Here is a 20,307-nt window from a genome sequence, read left to right as displayed (position 1 = left end):
GCACAGTGGCTCACACCTGTAATCCCAGCACTTTGGGAGGCCTAGGTGGGCGGATCATCTGAGGTCAGGAGTTCGAGATCAGCCTGACCATCATGGAGAAACCTCCATCTCTACTAAAAATACAAAATTAGCCCGGCGTGGTGGTGCATGCCTGTAATCTCAGCTACTCGGGAGGCTGAGGCAGGAGAATTGCTTTAACCCAGGAGGCGGAGTTTGCAGTGAGCTGAGATCACGCCATTGTACTCCAGCCTGGGCAACAAGAGTGAAACGCCGTATCCAAAAATAAAAAGCTAAATAGTAGGGTATGTGTGTGGTGGCTCATGTCTGTAATCCCAGTGCTTTGGGAGGCCAAGGTGGGAGGATTGCTTGAGCCCATGAGTTCAAGACCAGCCTAGGCAACACGGAGAAACCCCATCTTTACAAAAAATACAAAAATTAGCTGGGCATGGTGGCATGCACTGTGGTCCCAGCTACTCGGGAGGCTGAGCCGGGAGGATTGCTGGAGTCCCAGAAGCAGAGGCTGTGGTGAGCCGAGATCACACCCCAGTATTCCAGGCAGGGTGAGAGAGCAAGACTCTGTCTCAAAAACAAACAAACAAAAACCAAGAGCTAATTGCATGTAAAGAACTCCTATAACTCAATAACAACAACGTGATTAAAAACTGGGCAAAACACTTGAAGACATTTCTCCAAAAATGATATACAAACGGTCAACAAGCATATCAAAAGTGCCAATATCATTAATCTCTAGAGAAAGGCAAAATGAAATCACAATGAGATACCACCTCACACACATTAGGATGGCTACTCTCAAAAAAAAAAAAGAAAATTTCAAGTACTGATGAGGCTGTGGAGAAAATGGAACCCTTGTGCACTGTTGGTGGGACTGCAAAATGGTACAACCATTATGGAAAAACAGTATGGCGGTCCCTCAAAAAATTAAAATTAAAAATAGAACTACCATATAATCTAGAAATCCCACTTCTGGTATATATCCAAAAGAACTGAAAGCAGAACTTTAAAGAGCTATTTGCATACCTATGTTCCCAGCAGCATTATTCACAATGGCCAAGACATAAAGGCAACCCAAATGGCCACTGAGGGATGCATGGATAAACAAAATGTGGTCTACACATACAACAGAGTACTAATCAGCCTTAGAAAAGAAAGGAAATCCTACCTACCACATGCTACAACATGGATGAACTTTGAGGACATCATGGTAAGTGAAATAAGCCAGTCACGAAAAACAAATACTGTAAGATTCTACTTGTGTGAGGTATCAAAATTCAGAGAAACAGAAAGTAGAATGGTGGTTACCAGGGTCCGGGAGTAGGGGGAAATAGGGAATTGTTTAATGAGTACAGAGTTTCAGTTTCGAAAGATGAAAAGTTTATGGAGATCTGTTGCACAACAATGTGAGTACACACTACTGAACTCTACACTTAAAAATGGGTAAGTTGGTAAATTCTGTCATGTTGCCATGTGTTCTTCACCACAGTTAAATTTTTAATTCTCAAGAGCTAAAATAAAACTATTAACATAGCATAAACATAAAAGAGTATTTTAGGCCGGGCACGGCGGTTCACATCTGTAATCCCAGCACTTTGGGAGGCCGAGGTGGGCAGATCACGAAGTCAGGAGATCAAGACCACCCTGGCTAAGATGGTGAAACCCCGTCTCTACTAAAAATACAAAAAATTAGCCGGGCATGGTGGCGGGCACCTGTAGTCCCAGCTACTTGGGAGGCTGAGGCAGGAGAATGGCGTGAACCCAGGAGGTGGAGCTTGCAGTAAACTGGGACCGCGCCACTGCACTCCAGCCTGGGCGACAGAGCGAGACTCCGTCTCAAAAGAAAAAAAAAAAAAATTTATAATGGAGATAGAACACGCCTTTTTAAGAAGAGACATAAAATTATTTTGTATGGAAAAATTACTTAAACTATAAAAAAATTAAAAGGTAAGCAATATTTGGGGGGAAATCTACCATGGAGATTATTCTAAACTTGATCATGATGAGTGAGAAAACTGGTGCATTCTCAAACTCCTGCTGGAAATGTAAACTGGCACCAGCTCTCAAGGTCACTCTTTCAAACTTCCAAGTTTGGCCAGGAGCAGTGGCTCACGCCTGTAGTCCCAACACTTTGGGAGGCAGAGACTTGAGCTCAGGAGTGAGACTAGCCTGGGCAACATGGTGAAACTCCAACTGTACCAAAACTACAAAAATTCGCCAAGGCATGGTGGTGTGAGCCTGTAGTTCCAGCTACTTGGGAGGCAGGAGTGGGAGGATCACTAGAGCCTGGGAAGTCGAGGCTAAGGTGAGCCAGGACTGTGCCACTGCACTCCAGCCTGGGCAACAGAGCAAGACCCTGTCTCAAAAAAAAAAAAAAGAATATTGAAGTTTAAATGTCTATCCTGAAGAACAGTTCACATTCATATGTATACAGAGGGGAACATACAATGATAAAATCATCTAAATTCCAACAATTAGAAACTGATTAAATTAAGACACATCTATTTTATGGGATACATGGCAGTAGCTTTGTTTTGTTTTTTGGTGTTTTTTTTGTTTGTTTTTGAGACAGTCTTTTGTTGCCCAGGCTGGAGTGTGGTGGTGTGATCTTAGCTCACTGCAACCCCTGCCTCCCAAGTTCAAGCAATTCTCTTGCCTCAGCCTCCGGAGTCTCTGGGATTACAGGCATGAACCACCACACCTGGCTGATCTTTGTATAGCAATAGTTTTTTTTTTAAAAAAAAAGGTAACGTAGCATTCTAAAACATTTTAGCACACAGCAAGCACTCAGATAATAACTGCCGAACAAATGAAAGGGAGGAGCTCCAAGATGTGTTACTTTTATTGTTTTGTTTTTGAGACGAGTGTCTCACTCTCGCCCAGGCTGGAGTGCAGTGGCACAATCAGAGCTCACTGCAACCTCCGCCTCCTGGGTTCAAGCTATTCTCCTGCCTCAGCCTCCCAAGTAACTGAGCTTATAGGCACGCACCACCACACCTAGCTAATTTTGTGTATTTTTAGTAGAGACGGGGTTTCACCATGTTGGACACGCTGGTCTTGAACTCCTGACCTCAAGTGATCCACCCACCTCAGCCTCCCAATGTTTTTTTTTGTTTGTTTTTAAATCAAGCTGAAAAGTAGCATACACATTATAATACTACCTCATACACATACATAAATGCATGGAGAAGGGGCCTATAAGAACAGGTATTAACATTTTAATGGTGTTAACTCTGGAAAGTAAAGCTGAAGGAAAGCCTCAGTATTTTCTCTTATATACTCCAAATTGATGAATATTTACAAAAATGTATTCACATATATTTGAGTAAGAATGTTTCTATTAATACTTAACAACCCTTGCCCTTATGAAGTACAGTAGTATCCCCTTATCCAAAGGTTACGTTCCAAGACCCTAGTGGATGCCTGAAATTGCAGATCATACCGAATCCTATACATAGTACCATTTTTTTTTTTTTTTTTTTTGAGACAGAGTCTTGCTCTGTCACCCAGGCTGGAGTGCCCAGCACAATCTCAGCCCACTGCAAGCTCCGCCTCCCGAGTTCACGCCATTCTCCTGCCTCAGCCTCCGGAGTAGCTGGGACTACAGGCGCCCGCCACCACACTCAGCTTATTTTTTGTATTTTTAGTAGAGATGGGGTTTCACCTTCTTAGCCAGGATGGTCTCGATCTCCTGACCTTGTGATCCGCCTGCCTCGGCCTCCCAAAGTGCTGGGATTACAGGCTTGAGCCACCACGCCTGGCCAGTACCATGTTTTTCAATCTGATATCCAAGAGGGCTAAGTGACTAATGGGCAGGTAGCATATACAGTGTGGATATGCTGGACAAAGGGGTAATTCACATCCCAGGTGGGATGAACAGGATGGCACGAGATTTCATCAAACTACTCGGAATGACACACAATTTAAAACGTATGAACCGTTTTATTCCTGCAATTTTAGACCACACTTGACGAAAGTAGCTGAAACCCCAGAAAATGAAAACATGGATAAGGGAGGACTGCTGTACATCAAGGCCTTTTATTATATAACCAAGATAACAAATCAACTCCCACACAATTTATTTTTATCAGCAGTGACTGAAATTAGAAGACATTAACCTAAGGAACATTATCCAACTTGCCATTAAATTACTCAATATACCCATGATTAATAAGGTAATTAGGTTTAAAAAGGTACAAAAAATATTCCTGAGTATGCCTCTATCATAGGTCCTACAAAGATCTTGCCCTTAGTAGACAACTACTCCAGCTTAAACACGGATACACCAAACTTGTCAAGTAAACAGTGACATTTCTAAGAGAAGGATAACCTAAGGAGTTATTCTCAAGTTTTCATTTACTATTTTTTATAATCCTAGAAGTGAACATGTTAAGAAAGATAAGATTATACCTGCCAGACTGGCAAAAATTAGAAGTAGGATTTCAAATATTGGCCAATATAAATGTATAAATTGATATGACCATTTTAGACACTAATTTGGCAGTATTTAATGAAAAGTATGCTTTAATGAAAGGTATCCATATACCTTAAGACACAGCAATCCCATTCCTGGACACACACCACCAAAGAAATTTGTACACAGCACCATGAAGACACATGTATGCATTTTGTGGTAGTACGGAAGTAGAAGAATGCTAAGTGTCCATTTCAACAGGACAAATGAGGCCAAGTACAGTGGTCCATGCCTATAATCCCAGCAGTTTGGGAGGTCCAGGCAGGAGGATTGCTTGAGGCCGGAGTTCAAGACCAGCCTGGGCAACATGGCAAGACTCTCTCTACAGAATATTTAGAAATTAGCTGGGTGTGGGGGTGCACGCCTGTAGTCCTAGCTACTTGCAAGGGTGAGGTGGGAGGCTCACTTGCTGCCAGGAGGTCAAGTCAAGGAGGCAACAGAGAGCTATGTTCATGACACTGCACTCCAGCCTGGGTGACAGAGTGAGACCCTGTATCCAAAAAAAAAAAAAAAAAGGACAAATAAAATTTGACCAAAACATGACAGAATACCATGCAGCAGACAAAACTAATTAAACAGCTGTACTTAAAGCAACACTGGTGGTCCTTAAAAATAGAAACAAAAAATGTAAGGAACAGGGTTCTAGGTTCAGTGTCTCTTTCACTGAATGAAGCTGTAAAATCTGAACAGAGTGCATGTAGCAGCTGAGAACTATGAAAACTAACAGCAGAGGGACAAAGACCACAATTTGAAGTACCAATAAACTGGCAGCGAGTTTATCATTTTTCCCTCTGATGTTCCCCGGCCTGGATGCACAGCAGGCTGAAACCCAGAAACGAGCATAAGCAGACAGAAAGAGCATCAAGAGCTCTCTAGTCCTGGCTTGAGGAACTAGAAAGGGGATCCCTGCTACAGACAGAGAGTGGGTGATACCCACTGGGAAAATCTCAACTCACACATCAACCTGAGACAACACCAACGTTGGAATTAACTGACAAAGACTTTAAAGCAGCTACTATAAAAATGCTGGCTGGGCACAGTCGCTCACGCCTGTAATCCCAACACTGTGGGAGACCAAGGCGGGTGGTGTTCGAGACCAGGCTGGCCAACAAGGTGAAACCCCTCCTCTACGAAAAATACAAAAATTATCCGGGTGTGGTGGCACACGCCTGTAGTCCCAGCTACTCAAGGGGCTGAGGCAGGAGAATCGCTTGAACTGGGGAGGCGGAGGTTGCAGTGAGCCGAGATCGTGCCATTGCACTCCAGCCTGGGCGACAGAGCAAGACTGTCTCCAAAAAAAAAAAAGCCGCAACAAGTAAGGGAAATTTATCTTGAATGGAAAGATTAAAAAGTAAAGACAGGCCGGGCGCAGTGGCTCACGCCTGTAATCCCAGCACTTTGGGAGGCCGAGGCGGGTGGATCGCGAGGTCAGGAGTTCGAGACCACCCTGGCTAACATGGTGAAACTCCATTTCTACTCAAAATACAAAAATTAGCTTGGTGTGCTGGCACATGCCTGTATTCCCAGCTTCTCAGGAGGCTGAGGGAGAGAACTGTTTGAACCCAGGAGGCGGAGGTTGCAGTGGGCTAAGATCACACCACTGCACTCCAGCTGGGCGACAGAGCAAGACTCTGTCTCAACAAAAAAAAAAAAAAAAATTAAAGACATAAAGAGGAAACAAATCTTAGAACTAATCCTTGCTTCTCAGGAGGCTGAGGCAGGAGGACTGCTTGAGTCTAGTTGACTAGCCTGAGCAATATGGTAAGATCCTGTCTCAAAATAAAAATAAAAAATCTTAGAATAAAAAAATACAAACCAAACAAAGAAACTGTATGGACTAAACACCAGAATGGGAAATGACAGAGAAAAGAGCCAGGACATTTGTAGGTAAGCCAATAGAAAGTATCTAATCTGAAAAACAGAGAAAAAAATTGAAGAAAGTGAACAAAGCCTTACAAATCTGTAGGACAACAGCAAGGGGTCTTAACGTCTTAGTGACAGTTGGGTCATTAAATCCCATAAGGGGGCCGGGCACAGTGGCTCACGCCTGTAATCCCAGCACTTTGGGAGGCCGAGGCGGGCGGATCACAAGGTCAGAAGATCGAGACCACCCTGGCTAACACGGTGAAACCCCGTCTCTACTAAAAATGCAAAAAATTAGCCGGACGTGGTGGCAGGCACCTGTAGTTCCAGCTAGTCGGGAGGCTACGGCAGAAGAATGGCATGAACCCGGGAAGTGGAGCCTGCAGTGAGCCGAGATCGCACCACTGCACTCCAGCATGGGCGACAGAGAGATTGTCTCAAAAAAAAGAAAAAAAAAAAAAAAAAAAAAAAAATTCCCATAAGGATAGGAGAAAGAATATTTTTATTCTTTAAAAACATTATTTAAAATACTGCCTTTCTCAGATCTCAATTTAAAAAAAAAATACTGCCTGAAAACTTCTCAAATTTAGCAAAATATATTAACTCTACAGACTCCAAAAGCTTAGCAAACTTGAACCAGACAAAATCCAAAGAAATTCATGTCCAGACTCATAATCAAACTGCTAAAATCCAAAGATAATTTTTTTTTTTTTTTGAGACAGAGTCTCGCTCTGTTACCCAGGCTGGAGTGTAGTGGCACAATCTAGGCTCACTGCAACTTCTGCCTTCCAGGTTCAAGTGATTCTCCTGCCTCGGCCTCCCGAGTAGCTGAGACTACAGGCATGAGCCACCGCACCCAGCTGACAGTTTTTTAAAATATTGAAAGCAGTCAGGGAAAAACGATGCATTATCTACAAGGGACCTATTAAATGACTGTAGATTTCACTTCAGAAACCAGGGAGACCAAAAGGAAGCGAAACAGTGTTTTTAAAGTGCTGAAAAAAAAAGAACTGTCAACTTAAAATTATATATCCAGGGAAAATATCCCTCAAAAATAAAGTCCTTCTCGGATGAGGGAAAACTAGTAAGAGAATTTGTCACCAGTAGATCTGCTGTGAAAGAATTGCGGGCCAGGTCTGGTGGCTCACACCTGGTAATCTCAGCACTTTGGGAGGCCAAGTCAGGTGGATCACCTGGCGTCAGGAGTTTGAGACCAGCCTGGCCAACATGGTAAAACCCCGTCTCTACGAAAAAAAATACAAAAAATTAGCTGGGAGTGGTGGCAGGCGCCTGTAATCCTAGCTACCCAGGAGGCTGAGGCAGGAGAACCGCTTGAACCCAGGAGGTAGAGGCTGCAGTGAGCCGAGATCAGACCATTATTGCATTCCAGCCTGGACAACAAGCGCAAAACTGTGTCTCAAAAAACAAAACAAAACAAAAAGGCCGGGCGCGGTGGCTCTCGCCTCTAATCTCAGCACTTTGGGAGGCTGAGGTGGGCGGATCACGAGGTCAGGAGATTGAGACCATCCTGGCTAACACAGTGAAACCCCGTCTCTACTAAAAACACAAAAAATCAGCTGGGTGCAGTGGCGCTCACCTGTAGTCTCAGCTACTCGGGAGGCTGAGGCAGGAGAATCGCTTGTACCCAGGTGGCAGAGGTTGCAGTGAGCCGAGATGGCACCACTGCACTAAAGCCTGGGTGACAGAGCGAGACTCCGTCTCCAAAAAAAAAAAAAAAAATTGCTCAAGAAGTTTTTAATGCAGAAAGGAAGTGACAACCAGAAGGAAACCTGGAACATTATAAAGCAAGAGTTACAGAAATGGCAAATATCTGTTATAGATGGCTCTGCAAGTCTCTTAAAATATGTTTGACAATTAAAAACAAAACCAGTACTGTCTGATAAAGCTTTCAATGTATGTAAATGTAATACATAAGATAACCAAAACATTATGGGATAAAGGGAAGAAGGGTAAAGAGATCATCTACAGAATAGTAAGGTTTTCATGCTCCACGAGAAGTGGAAAAACATTGACTGGAAGTAGCTTATGAAAACAAGTTTGGCTGTGTGAGGTGGCTCACGCCTGTAATCCCAGCACTTTGGGAGGCCAAGGCAGGTGGATTGCCTGAGGTCAGGAGTTCAAGACCAGCCTGGCCAACATGGTAAAACCCCGTCTCTACTAAAAATACAAAAAATTAGCTGGGCATGGTGGTGGGCGCCTATAATCCCAGCTACTAGGGAGGCTGAGGCAGGAGAATCACTTGAACCCAGCAGACGGAGGTTGCAGTGAGCTGGATGGTTCCATTGCACTCCAGCCTGGGCAATGAGAGTGAAACTCTGTCTCAGAAAAAAAAAAGAAAAGAAAAGAAAAGAAAAGTTAAGTTCATCCATTGTAATCCCTAGAGCAACCACTAAAAAATACTATATGGCCGGGCATGGTGGCTCATGCCTATAATCCCAGCACTTTGGGAGGGCGAGGCAGGTGGATCACGAGGTCAGGAGTTCGAGACCAGCCTGGCCAACATAGTAAAACCCCATCTCTACTAAAAATACAAAAATTAGCCCGGTGTGATGGCACGCACCTGCAGTCCCAGCTACTTGGGAGGCTGAGGTGGGAGAATCTCTTGAACCCGGGAGGCGGAGGCTGCAGTGAGGTGAGACCACGTGACTACACTCCAGCCTGGGTGACACAGTGAGACTCCATCTCAAAAAACAAATAAACAAAAATACTATACAAAAAAAGCAAAAAAAAAAAATTTTTTTAATGGAATTTAAAAATGTGTTCAAATAGCCCAAAAAGCAAGAAACAGAAACAAAAATGAGAGAACAGAAAACAAATAATAAAATGTAGACCTAAACTCAAACATTCAAAAATTACATAAATGAAAATGGTATAAACACAATTAAAAGACAGATATTGTGAGAATGAACCAAAAAATGATCCACTATATACTGTCAACAACAAATACTTCAAATATAATAATGTAGGTAGTTTAAAAGTAAAGTATAGGAAAGGTATATATGCAAACACTAATCAAAAGTTGGAGGCCAGGTATGGTGGCTCATGCTGTAAGCCCAGCACTTTGGGAGGCTGATGTGGGAGGATCGCTGGAGCTCAGGAGTTCAAAACCAGCCTAAGAGCAAGATCTCATCTCTACAATTAAAAATAAAAATTAGCTGGACATGGTAGCATGTGCCTATAGTCCCAGCTACTTGGGGGGACTGAGGTGGGAGAATCGCTTAAGCCCAGGAGGTCAAGGCTGCAGACGGCCATGTTTGTGCAAGTGCACTCCAGACTGGGCAACAGAGCAAGATCCTGTCTCAAAACAACAACAGGCCGGGCGCAGTGGCTCACACCTGTAATCCCAGAACTTTGGCAGGCCGAGGCAGGTGGATCACTTAGGTAAGGAGTTCGAGATCAGCCTGGTCAACATGACGAAACCCCATCTCTACTAAAAATACAAAATTAGCCAGGCGTGGTGGCATAAGCCTGTAATCCCAGCTACTTGGGAGGCTGAGGCAGGAGAATCGCCTGAACCTGGAAGGCAGAGATTGCAGTGAGCCGAGATCACACCACTGCACTCAGCCTAGGCAACAACAGCAAAACTCCGTCTCAAAACAACCACCACCACCACCACCAAACAAACAGAACGTTGGAGGGGTTACATTAAAATCAGACAAAGTAGACTTCAGAGAAAGGAAAACCAGGGATACAGAAGGACATTACATAAGCATAAAAGGGTGAAGTCACCAGGAAGATACAACAATCCTAATTGTGAATGCACCCAACAACAGAGCTTCAAAAACACAAAGCAAAAACAGAGAGGAAAGGAGAAATAAATCTAATTATAGTTAGAGGCTTCAACATACCTCCCACCGTAATTGATCAACCTAGCAGACAGAACACAAACAAGGACAGAGAACTGAACACCACCACCAACTGACGGCATCTCATTGACATTTATAGAACATTACACCCAACACAGCAGTGTACATAGAACATTCACGAATGCAGGACATAGCTGGGGTTCTAAAACCAAACTTAACAAATTAAATAGGACCACGCATGGTAGCTCTCACCTATAACCTCAGCTACTTGAGGCTGAGGTAGAAGGATCGTTTGAGACCAGGGACCAGCCTGAGTAACACAGTAAGACCACGTCTCTATTAAATTTTTAAAAAAGAAGAAAACAAAACCCAAATTAAATAGAATTGAAGTCATACCAAGAATGTTCTTTAACTGTAATGGAATTAAACCAGAAATCAACAGAAAATCTCTTAACATTTGGGAATTCAACAATATACTTCTAGATGAACTGCTTGGAGGTCAAAGAGAAAGCTTCAAGTGAAAAAAATTTTTAAAGGGTTATACTGAAAAAAAATTATATATATAACAAATTTGTGGGATGTAGCTAAGGTAGTGCTTAGAGAAAAATTTATATCATTAAGGTTTTAATTAGAAAAGAAGAGGCCAGGCTCAGTGGTTCACACCTGTAATTCCAGCACTTTGGGAGGCCAAGGGGAGAGGATCACTTGAGGCCAGGAGTTTGAGACCAGCTTGGACAACGTAGCAAGGCCCCATTCTCTACAAAAAAATTAAAACATTAGCAGGGCATGGTGGCACACATCTGGAGTCCCAGCTACTTGCAAGGCTGAGGCAGTGAGCACAAGAGTCTGAGGAGGCAGTGAGCTATGATCATGCCACTGCACTCTAAGCTGGACAACAGAGCAAGACTCTGTTCTCTCCAGGAAAAAGGTCTCAAATTACTAATCTAAGCTTCCACGTTAAGGAACCAGAAAAAGAGCAGAATCAAACCAAAGTAAGCAAAAACAACAAAAAGAAAGCAAAAATCAATGAAATAGAAGAAAAAATAGAAAAAAAAAATCAGAGAAACTAAATGCTGATTCTTCAAAACGATTTTTTAAAAACTGACATACCTATATAACAAACTCACAAAGAAAAGGAACATATAAACATATAAATTACCAGTATCGGGGATGAAAGGGTGAATATCAATACAGATTCTGAAGACTTTTAAAGGCGGTATTATAACCAACATATATCTATAAATTCAACAATTAAATGAAATAAACAAATCCCTCAGAAACTCAAAATTTACTAAATTTGAAACAAAGAAACAGAAAATACAGCTGCACTAGATCTATTACAAAAATTGAACCTAGGCTGGGCATGGTGGCTTACGCCTATAATCCCAGCACTTTGGGAAGCCGAGGTGGGCAGATTACTTGCGGTCGGGAGTTTGAAACCAGGCTGGCCAACATGGTGAAACCCCATCTCTACTAAAAATACAAAAATTAGCCAGGCGTGGTGGCAGGCATCTGTAATCCCAGCTACTCAGGAGGCTGAAGCAGAAGAATTGCTTGAACCCAGGAGGTGGAGGTTTCAGTGAGCCGAGATCACACCACTGCATTCCAGCCTGGGTGACAGAGCCAGACTTTGTCTCCAAATAAAAACAAAAAAAAAAAAAAAAAAATTAAATCTAAAATTAAGAATCATTTCCAAAGAAAATCCAGGCCCAGGTGGCTTCTCTGGCAAATTCTATCAAACATCTAAGGAAAATCAGTACCAATATTATATGAACCTTCACAACTCTTGGGCTGTTATGAGAATTAAGTGAAAATTTGTAAAGAAATTAGCACATTGTGTTATATGTACACAGTAAGCACCATGTAAACATTTGTTAAATAAATTCCAGTCAATGGACCCATACTTTAAAAAGTCTTAGCTCTTCATCTAAAGATTAGCTAGCCTTTTTTGTGTGTTTTATGTTAAAATGTTTAAGGCATGCTTTATATCTTTTTCCCCCAGTTTAACAATCCTGATTAATCTGTTTCAATCTCACCTCAAGACAACTGTTTCTTACATACTGCCTAGCACAGTATGTCCCCCCACATTGCCTAGTACAGTGTTTTGTTCAAAGCTGTCACGCATGTATTATGTTGATTAGTAAAAAATTTAATTAAAAACCACATGCTTTTAAAAAATTCTGCAAATTGACATAATCTAGTTTTGTTTTAGAATTAAGGAAAGAAGGCCGGGCGCGGTGGCTCACGCTTGTAATCCCAGCACTTTGGGAGGCCGAGGCGGGTGGATCACGAGGTCAGGAGATCGAGACCACGGTGAAACCCCGTCTCTACTAAAAATACAAAAAAATTAGCCGGGCGTGTTGGCGGGCGCCTGTAGTCCCAGCTACTCGGAGAGGCTGAGGCAGGAGAATGGCGTGAACCCGGGAGGCGGAGCTTGCAGTGAGCCAAGATTGCGCCACTGCACTCCAGCCTGGGTGACAGAGCGAGACTCCATCTCACAAAAAAAAAAAAAAAAAAAAAAAAAAAAGAATTAAGGAAAGAAAAGCAATTTGCTAAACTATTTTGTTAAGTACTGAGGATTTTTCAACTATTCGACAGATCCCCATCTTATGAAGAAATTAATCATTAAAGACAATGACAGTAAACCACAAAAGTAATAACTAAAGGATATATCCTAAATGATTACCAGTACATTAAATAAATTAGACTAAAAATGAATTTAAAGCAAAAGACTAGGCAGGGCGAGGTGGCTCACACCTGTAATCTCAGCACTTTGGGAGGCCAAGGCGGGCGGATCACGAGGTCAGGAGATCGAGACCATTCTGGCTAACACAGTGAAACCCCGTCTCTACTAAAAATACAAAAAATTAGCTGGGCGTGGTGATGGGTGCCTGTAGTCTCAGTTACTCGGGAGGCTGTGGCAGGAGAATGGCGTGAACCCAGGAGATGGAGCTTGCAGTGAGCCGAGATCGTGCCACTGCACTCCACCCTGGGCAACAGAGCAAGACTCCGTCTCAGAAAAAAAGAAAAAAAAAGCAAAAGACTGACTTAATTACTATCTCAGAATTTGAACCTGTTTCCAAAGCTAAACATAACATAAACTTTATCTTGTATAATTAGGAACATTAATTTTGGAGATAATAACCTACAAGTTAATAAAATATTCTAGTCTACATTCACTATTCATATATACATTAACAAACATATAAACAAATTTTTATACATATGTGATTATATACACATCACATACTAACACTGTCCAGTAAGTAATCTAAAATTTTTTGTGATTCAGAGGTTACTCTAAAATCACTCTGTGCTTCAACATCTTTACTGTCATTCACTCACTCACCAAATATTTATTGAGTGCTATTCTATTAAGCACTGTGCTAAGCCACTGTCTACAACAGACATTCAAATGAGAGCTTCCTTAGCCTTCAAGGGGCTCACAATCAAATGAGTATAGCTGACATAAAAACAACTATAAGACAAGTAAGCAATTATAACATAAACTCTAAAAAATGGTTATGAACTAGTGACCACAATACTAGTTCTCGGTATTCTGTTTATATACATACTTATCTTTACTAGTGTAACACCATTATTTTTATTAATGTCACACATGGATCAGCAGCCCAATCCTTCACTTTACTCCAATTCTTAACACTGGCACAGCAAACCCATCTAGTTCCTCTTTTATCACTCAGCTTGCTGAGACTTCGGGAGCTAGATAGCCTCTCCATCCTGAATGAGCAAAGTAAAACGGTGGACTGAGTCCTTCCTCTTAGGATATTTGGGGGAGGAAAAGAATCAGAACTGCTGCCCAAAATAGTGAAGCTGCCCAGAGGTAGTGATCCTGAAAGTTCTATTCAAAGTAGTAGTAGCTAAAAGTAGCCAAAAAAAAAAAAAAAAAAAGACTTCCTAACGGAGTAACTTCAGTGTTTGTAGCTCTAAAAGTACGAAGTGAGGAGGGGAGAGAGAAGGTTCAAGAGTGGCTACAGACACTCCAATACGTCCAAAAGCTTTTGGTTTTGAAATGTATTATTTTATCTATTCTGACCTTTTTTTTTTTTTTTTGAGACCGAGTTTCGGTCTTGTTGCCCAGGCTGGAGTGCAATGGTGCAATTTCAGCCTACTGTAACCTCTGCCTCCCAGGTCCAAGCGATTCTCCTGCCTCAACCTCCCAAGTAGCTAGGATTACAGGTGTGTGCCACCACACCCAGCTAATTTTTTCTATTTTTAGTAGAGATGGGGTTTCACCATGTTGGCCAGGCTGGTCTCAAACTCCTGCCCTCAGGTGATCCACCCGCCTCGGCCTCCCAGAGTGCTGGGATTACAGGTGTGAGCCACCGCTCCCAGCCTGAGTTTTTTTTTTGTTGTTCTTATAAAAGAAGTAATTCGAACAAATTTAGGTATGACCACTGTATTGCAGTTATGAAGATGTGACGTTAGAGTAGAAACAGACACAATGAGGTGCTAGGACACATTTCCAAGATAATACAGCCCAATTCCTTTATCTTTTTAAAAATTTTTATTAGTAGAGATGGGGCCTTGCTATGTTCCCCAGGCTGGTCTCCCAACTCTTGGGCTCAGCAATCCTCCCGCCTCAACCTCCTGAAGTGCTGGGATTATAGGCATGAGCCACCACGCCTGGTGGTCCAGTTCCTTTAGAAGCATTACATGTACAAGTGGCACCAAGTTTACCGTGTATTTTCACACTATAATCAAATCTTCACTGGCCAAACTAAGACTGAAAATTTAATTTAAAAAAAGACTATAAGATCAACAGCATCATGTGTTATTCACAAGAAAATAAGGCTTCAGAATTCAGAGACCATCAAAATTTTCTTGAAGGAGCTATAAATACTGAAATGCATGGGCAATACAAAAGTATCTTCATCTTGTTCTCAATAAAATTGAGATAAAAACATTATGGAAAATTCATTGGGTCTTTTACCAAGAGTGGTTTTTTTTTTTTTTTTTTTTTGACACAGAGGCTTGCTCTGCTGCCCAGGCTGGAGTGCAGTGGTGCCATCTCGGCTCACTGCAATCTCCGCCTCCCAGGTTCAAGCGATTCTCCTGCCTCAGCCTCCCAAGTAGCTGGAGAACAAGCACCCCGCTAATTTTTGTATTTTTAGTAGCGACAAGGTTTCGCCATGTTGACGAGGCTGGTCTCGAACGCCTGATCCTGTGATCTGCCCGCCTCAGCCTCCCAAAGTGCTGGGATTACAGGCGTGAGCCACCACTCCCGACCTGAGTGTTTCTTTTTTTGTTGTTTTATTTAAGAGAGTCTCACTCTGTGGCCCAAGCTGGATCTTGGCTCCCTGCAACCTCCGCTCCTGGGTTCAAGCAATTCTCCTGCCTCAGCCTCCCAAGTATTACAGGCGCCCGCCACCATGCCCAACTAATTTTTGTATTTATAGTAGAGACGGGGTTTCACCATGTTGGCCAGGCTGGTCTTGAACTCCTAACCTCAGATGATCCGCTCACCTCGGCCTCTCAAAGTGCTGGGATTATAGGCATGAGCCACAGTGCCCCGCCCCAAGAGTGTTTCATTTTTTTTTTTTTTTTTTGAGAGAGAGTCTCTGTCACCCAGGCAGGAGTGCAGTGGCCCAATCTTGGCACATTGCAACCTCCACCTCCCAGGTTCAAATGATTCCCCTGCCTCGGCCTCCCAAGTAGCTGGGATTATAGGTGCCCACCACCACACCTGGCTAATTTTTTTGTATTTTCAGTAGAGAAGGGGTTTTACCATGTTGGCCAGGCTGGTCTCGAACTCTTTACCTCAAGTGATCCTCCTGCCTCAGCCTCCCAAAGTGCTGAGATTACAGGTGTGAGCCACGGTGTCTGGCCAAGAGTGTTTCTTAAGGCATAGTTTTACAAAGCTATACTCATGGACTGAGCAATATAGAATCCTTCTCATAGAATCTTGTTACAGTCTAAAACCTTGTAGTAGACGCTGTCTAATATTCCACTCAGTAATAATTTTTTTTTTTTTTTTTTTGAGACAGATTTTCACTCTGTCACCCAGGCTGGAGTGCAGTGGCACGATCTCAGCTCACTGCAACCTCCGCCTCTCGGGTTCAAGCAAGCAATTCTCCTGCCTCAGCCTCTGGAGTAGCTGGGACTACAGGCCACACCAACACTCCAGGCTAATTTTTGTATTTTTAGTAGAGACAGGATTTCACCATGTTGCCCAGGCTGGTCTCAAACTCCTGACCTCAGGTGATCCACCCACCTCGGCCTCCCAAAGTGCTGGGATTACAGGCATGAGACACCGTGCCCGGCCTCTACTCAATAAGAATTTTCTTACTAATTCTCCAAACTTTTGACATCTGTACCATATAAATAATGCTGAAATAAGTATTCATGGGCATATTACTTTTCCTGTATTTGGAATGACTAATTATACTACTCTTTCTTTTTTCTAGTTTTATTGTAAAACCCTGGGACTTGATTCTGATTATTTTACAAGAACCACAGCTTAAATCAAACAAACTAGAGATGGAGATTCTGGAGCTCCTGATAATTTAGAAGCCAGAGACATAAGAACAAAGAGGGAGAATGAAAAAGTATTTGGACAAAATAATAATACTATTTTTAAAATAAGATATACGAAACTAGATGACTTTAAAATGTAACACTAACACTGGGGATTCAAAATACTTCTAATCCCAACACTTTGGGAGGATCACTTGAGCCCACGAACTCAAGACCAGTCTGGCCAACATTAAGAAACTCTCCCCTCCCGACCCCGACCAAAAAAAAAAAAAAAAAAAAAAAAAAACCAGGCGTGGGCCTGTAGTGTCAGCTACTACTCTGGAGGCTGAGGTGGGAGGATCATTTGAGTCCTGAAAGTCGAGGCTGCAGGGAGTGCACTACAGCACTCCAGCCTGGGAAACAGAGTGAGACCCCCATCTGCAAAACAAAAACAAAAACAAAAGGAAGTGTTTTAATTTCTTTTTTTTTTTTAAGACAGGGTCTCACTCTGTCCTCCAGACTGGAATGCAGTGGCACGATTACCGACTCACTGTAGCCTCCACCTCCCAGGCTCAAGCAATCCTCCTACCTCAGCCTCCCGGACTACAGATGCGGGCCTCCACGCCTGGCTATGTTTTTATTTTTGTGGAGAACGGGGTTTTGCTATGTTGCCCACGCTGTTCTCCAACTCCTAAGCTCAAGTGATCATCCCACCTAGCCCTCCCCAAGTGCTGGGATTACAGGGGTGAGCCACCACATCTGGCCAGTTTTATCTTCTAATGACTATTACCAAGTCCCCCTATCCCAGAAGTTTTGAGGAAGCAAATTTCCCACAAACTATTGGCTTGTAGGTACAAAAGCCAAAAGGCTTCTACTGGGAAAGGAAAGGGAAATATATACATATACATTTCAACTATTATTAAATTAGAAAAATGCAGACATAGGAGGGGTATAGATAAAACAACATTAGGCATGAGTTGATCGTGTTTGAAGCTGGATGAGAGAATTCATTATACTCCTGTCTGCTTGAAATTTTCCATAATAAAAAGTTAAAATATTACACATAATTTTAAAATTCAAGTTTCCCCTAAAGATCTGTTTAAGATCAGACTTTAAGTTTACTACGACAGAGAGTGTCTTCTGTAATTAACCTACAGCTCCTGGGTCCCGACCCTCCTCAAAGTTTAGCTGTTGAGTTTCAAGAGCTCACCTCCAGCACCCCGGAAGAGAAGCACCGAGAAAAACAAAGACGAGAGGCGCAAGGATCCTCCCAAGACCTCTCACCACACACGCAGGGATCCGAGAAAGCGGGCAGAGGCCGCTCCTTACTTCACCGAAAGAAACTGTAATTTTCTCAGGCCAAAGTGGACCCAAGTCCGTTCCCCCAGCCCAGCAACAAGCCCAGGAGACCACCCCGCCCAGTGGAAGCGGCCCGGACTCGGCGACATCCGCCTCTCGCGGCACTGGAGGCTCCGACTTCCCGAAGTCTCCCCGTGCCAGAAAAGACGGAGCAGGGATGTCGCCGAGGAGCCCTCGCCGACGCCGCGGCGTTTCCGCCCCAGGGAAGACACACCTCGGGGCAGGAGGACTAGGTGAAAGTTAAGCGGCTTCGAGTATCCAGGACCAGCGGCCTCTGAGCCGCTCGCGGCCCTGCCACGCCCCCAACCCAGGCCTGGGCAGCCTCCTGCGCCGCGGGCCCTCGAGGGCCTGACCCCCAATCTGACCCCCACTTCCACTATCCTTCCCTTTCTCCTCAGCTGCCCCCTGCGAAGTCGTTTGAATCCCGGGCCCTAGCGCTAGCTAGAGACCGCTAAATCAGGAACGCAGAGGGAAGAGGAAGACAGAGACCTCTGACGCCGAGGATGCCACACTCACCTAACCGAATCCTGCCCTGAACACAGCAGACACCGACTTCAGGGTTCACCATCCAAAATGGCGGTTTCCTCGGCCTCAGCACAGCAAACACGGGCGGAGGGATCCACGGGGCCGATATGGCCACGCCCTCCTTTCCAGGGATTGGCTGCGCGATCGCCGCTGCCGGGACCCACGCGCTGACTCGGGGCACCCTCCCTCGGTTTCCTTTGGAGTCGGCGCAGCCGGGGACTACTTCCCGCGGCGGAAGCATGGGAGACTATGGGAGAAGCGCCACGCCGACTGAGTCGGCTGCTGGGGGCGCGCCCTTAATTTCGCTCTGGGCGTGGTGTGGCCAGCCACAGCTGTTGATTCTCGGACTCTGCCCCCACTGCCTCACCGCGCCCAGTGCCTTCGTTCCGGATTCTTCCATAACCGGCTCCCAGTACCGCTTCTCTGACGCCGGGAGTTGCTCCCTGAGGTTTGCTGCCGCCCTTCGCTGGACTTTCCCCCGGGTGGAGCGGCCGAGCGGGTTTCGAAGCCTGCGTATCCCTGACTCTTAACCCAGCGCCTCCGTGTTCCTCTACGGGCTCTACGCGTTCCCCCGCCCCGCTTTTAAGGCGTCCGGTTGCCCTTTTGACCAGACCAGCATCGCTCCGGTCTGTGTGGTGTAATTCAGTAGTGTTTCCTCAGCACCACATTCTCTGGCGATTTCCCTAATTTATCTCGGTATTCAGAGAAAACTTTTTCCTTGGTTACCTTTGTTTAACTTGAAAACCATTATCTCTGCTTAAGCTTGGAAGGGGCCTTCCCAGTACTTTGAAATGCGGGGCGGGAGGATCGCTTGAGCCCGGGAGTTGCAGACCAGCCTGGGCACCATAGTGAGACCGCATCGCTACAAAAAAAAAAAAAAGCTGGGGGGGCGGCAGTGAGCACTCGTGGTCTCAGCTACTCGGGAGGCTGAGGCAGGAAGATCGCTGAGCCCAGAAGGTCGCTGCTGCAGTAAACCGTGATCACGTCACAGCACTCCAGCCTGGGCTACAGAATAAAAGAAAAAGGGCCGGGTGCGGTGGCTCACGCCTGTAATCTCAGCATTTTGGGCGGCCGAGGCAGGTGTATCACCTGAGGTCGGGAGTTCGAGACCAGCCTGGCCAACATGGAGGAACCCCGTCTCTACTAAAGATACAAAATTACGCATGGTGGCACATGCCTGTAATCCCAGCTACTCCGGAGGCTGAGGCAGGAGAATCGCTTGAACCCGAGTTACAGTGAACCGAGATCGCGCGATTGTCTTCCAGCCTGGGCAACAAGAGCGAAACTCCGTCTCAAAAAAAAAAAGGGAAAAAAGAAAAAGAGGCCTCCAGAAGGAAGTCATCTGCTTCCTGCTGTAGAAGCTGCATCTAACGCTTGTACCGGGGCAGTCATATGACAAGTAGGAGCTAGCCGTTACCATAAGATGTTGATGTGAATTTAGAAATACTGTCTTTATAAACGTTTGCAACATTTCAAGATAAAACCAGGTTCCATGCACGGTGGCACATGCCTGTAATCCCAGCACTTGGGGAGGCTGAGGCAGGTGGATCACCTGACGTCAGGAGTTCAAGACCAGCCTGGCCAACATTGTGAAATCTCGTCTCTACTAAAAAAAAATACAAAAAAATTAGCCAGGCGTGTTGGCACATACCTGTAATCCCAGCTACTCTGGAGGCTGAGGCAGGAGAATTGCTTGAACCCAGGAGGCGGAGGTTGCAGTGAGCCAAGATCTCGCCATTGCAATCTAGCCTGGGCAATAGAGCAAGACTC

General features: G+C 44.3%; 1 protein-coding gene across 7 annotated transcripts in view; it reads right to left on the bottom strand.

Moving 5' to 3' along the window:
• Window positions 1-20,307, bottom strand: part of IST1 (IST1 factor associated with ESCRT-III) — a 35,703-nt gene extending 15,396 nt beyond the window's left edge. For 4 of the 7 annotated variants that reach the window (XM_063611704.1, XM_055298512.2, XM_055298515.2 and 1 more), the window contains exon 1: window positions 18,529-20,307. The gene's annotated coding sequence lies outside the window, so the exon portion shown is untranslated. The remainder of the gene's footprint in view (window positions 1-18,528) is intronic. The other 3 variants (XM_063611705.1, XM_055298514.2, XM_055298513.2) reach the window with 2 other exon arrangements.

The sequence above is a fragment of the Symphalangus syndactylus genome, chromosome 11 (assembly GCF_028878055.3).
Source record: "Symphalangus syndactylus isolate Jambi chromosome 11, NHGRI_mSymSyn1-v2.1_pri, whole genome shotgun sequence".
Taxonomy (NCBI): Eukaryota; Metazoa; Chordata; class Mammalia; order Primates; family Hylobatidae; genus Symphalangus; species Symphalangus syndactylus.
The sequence above is the reverse complement of the archived record's forward strand: the minus strand, read 5'-3'. Positions and strand labels throughout refer to the sequence as shown.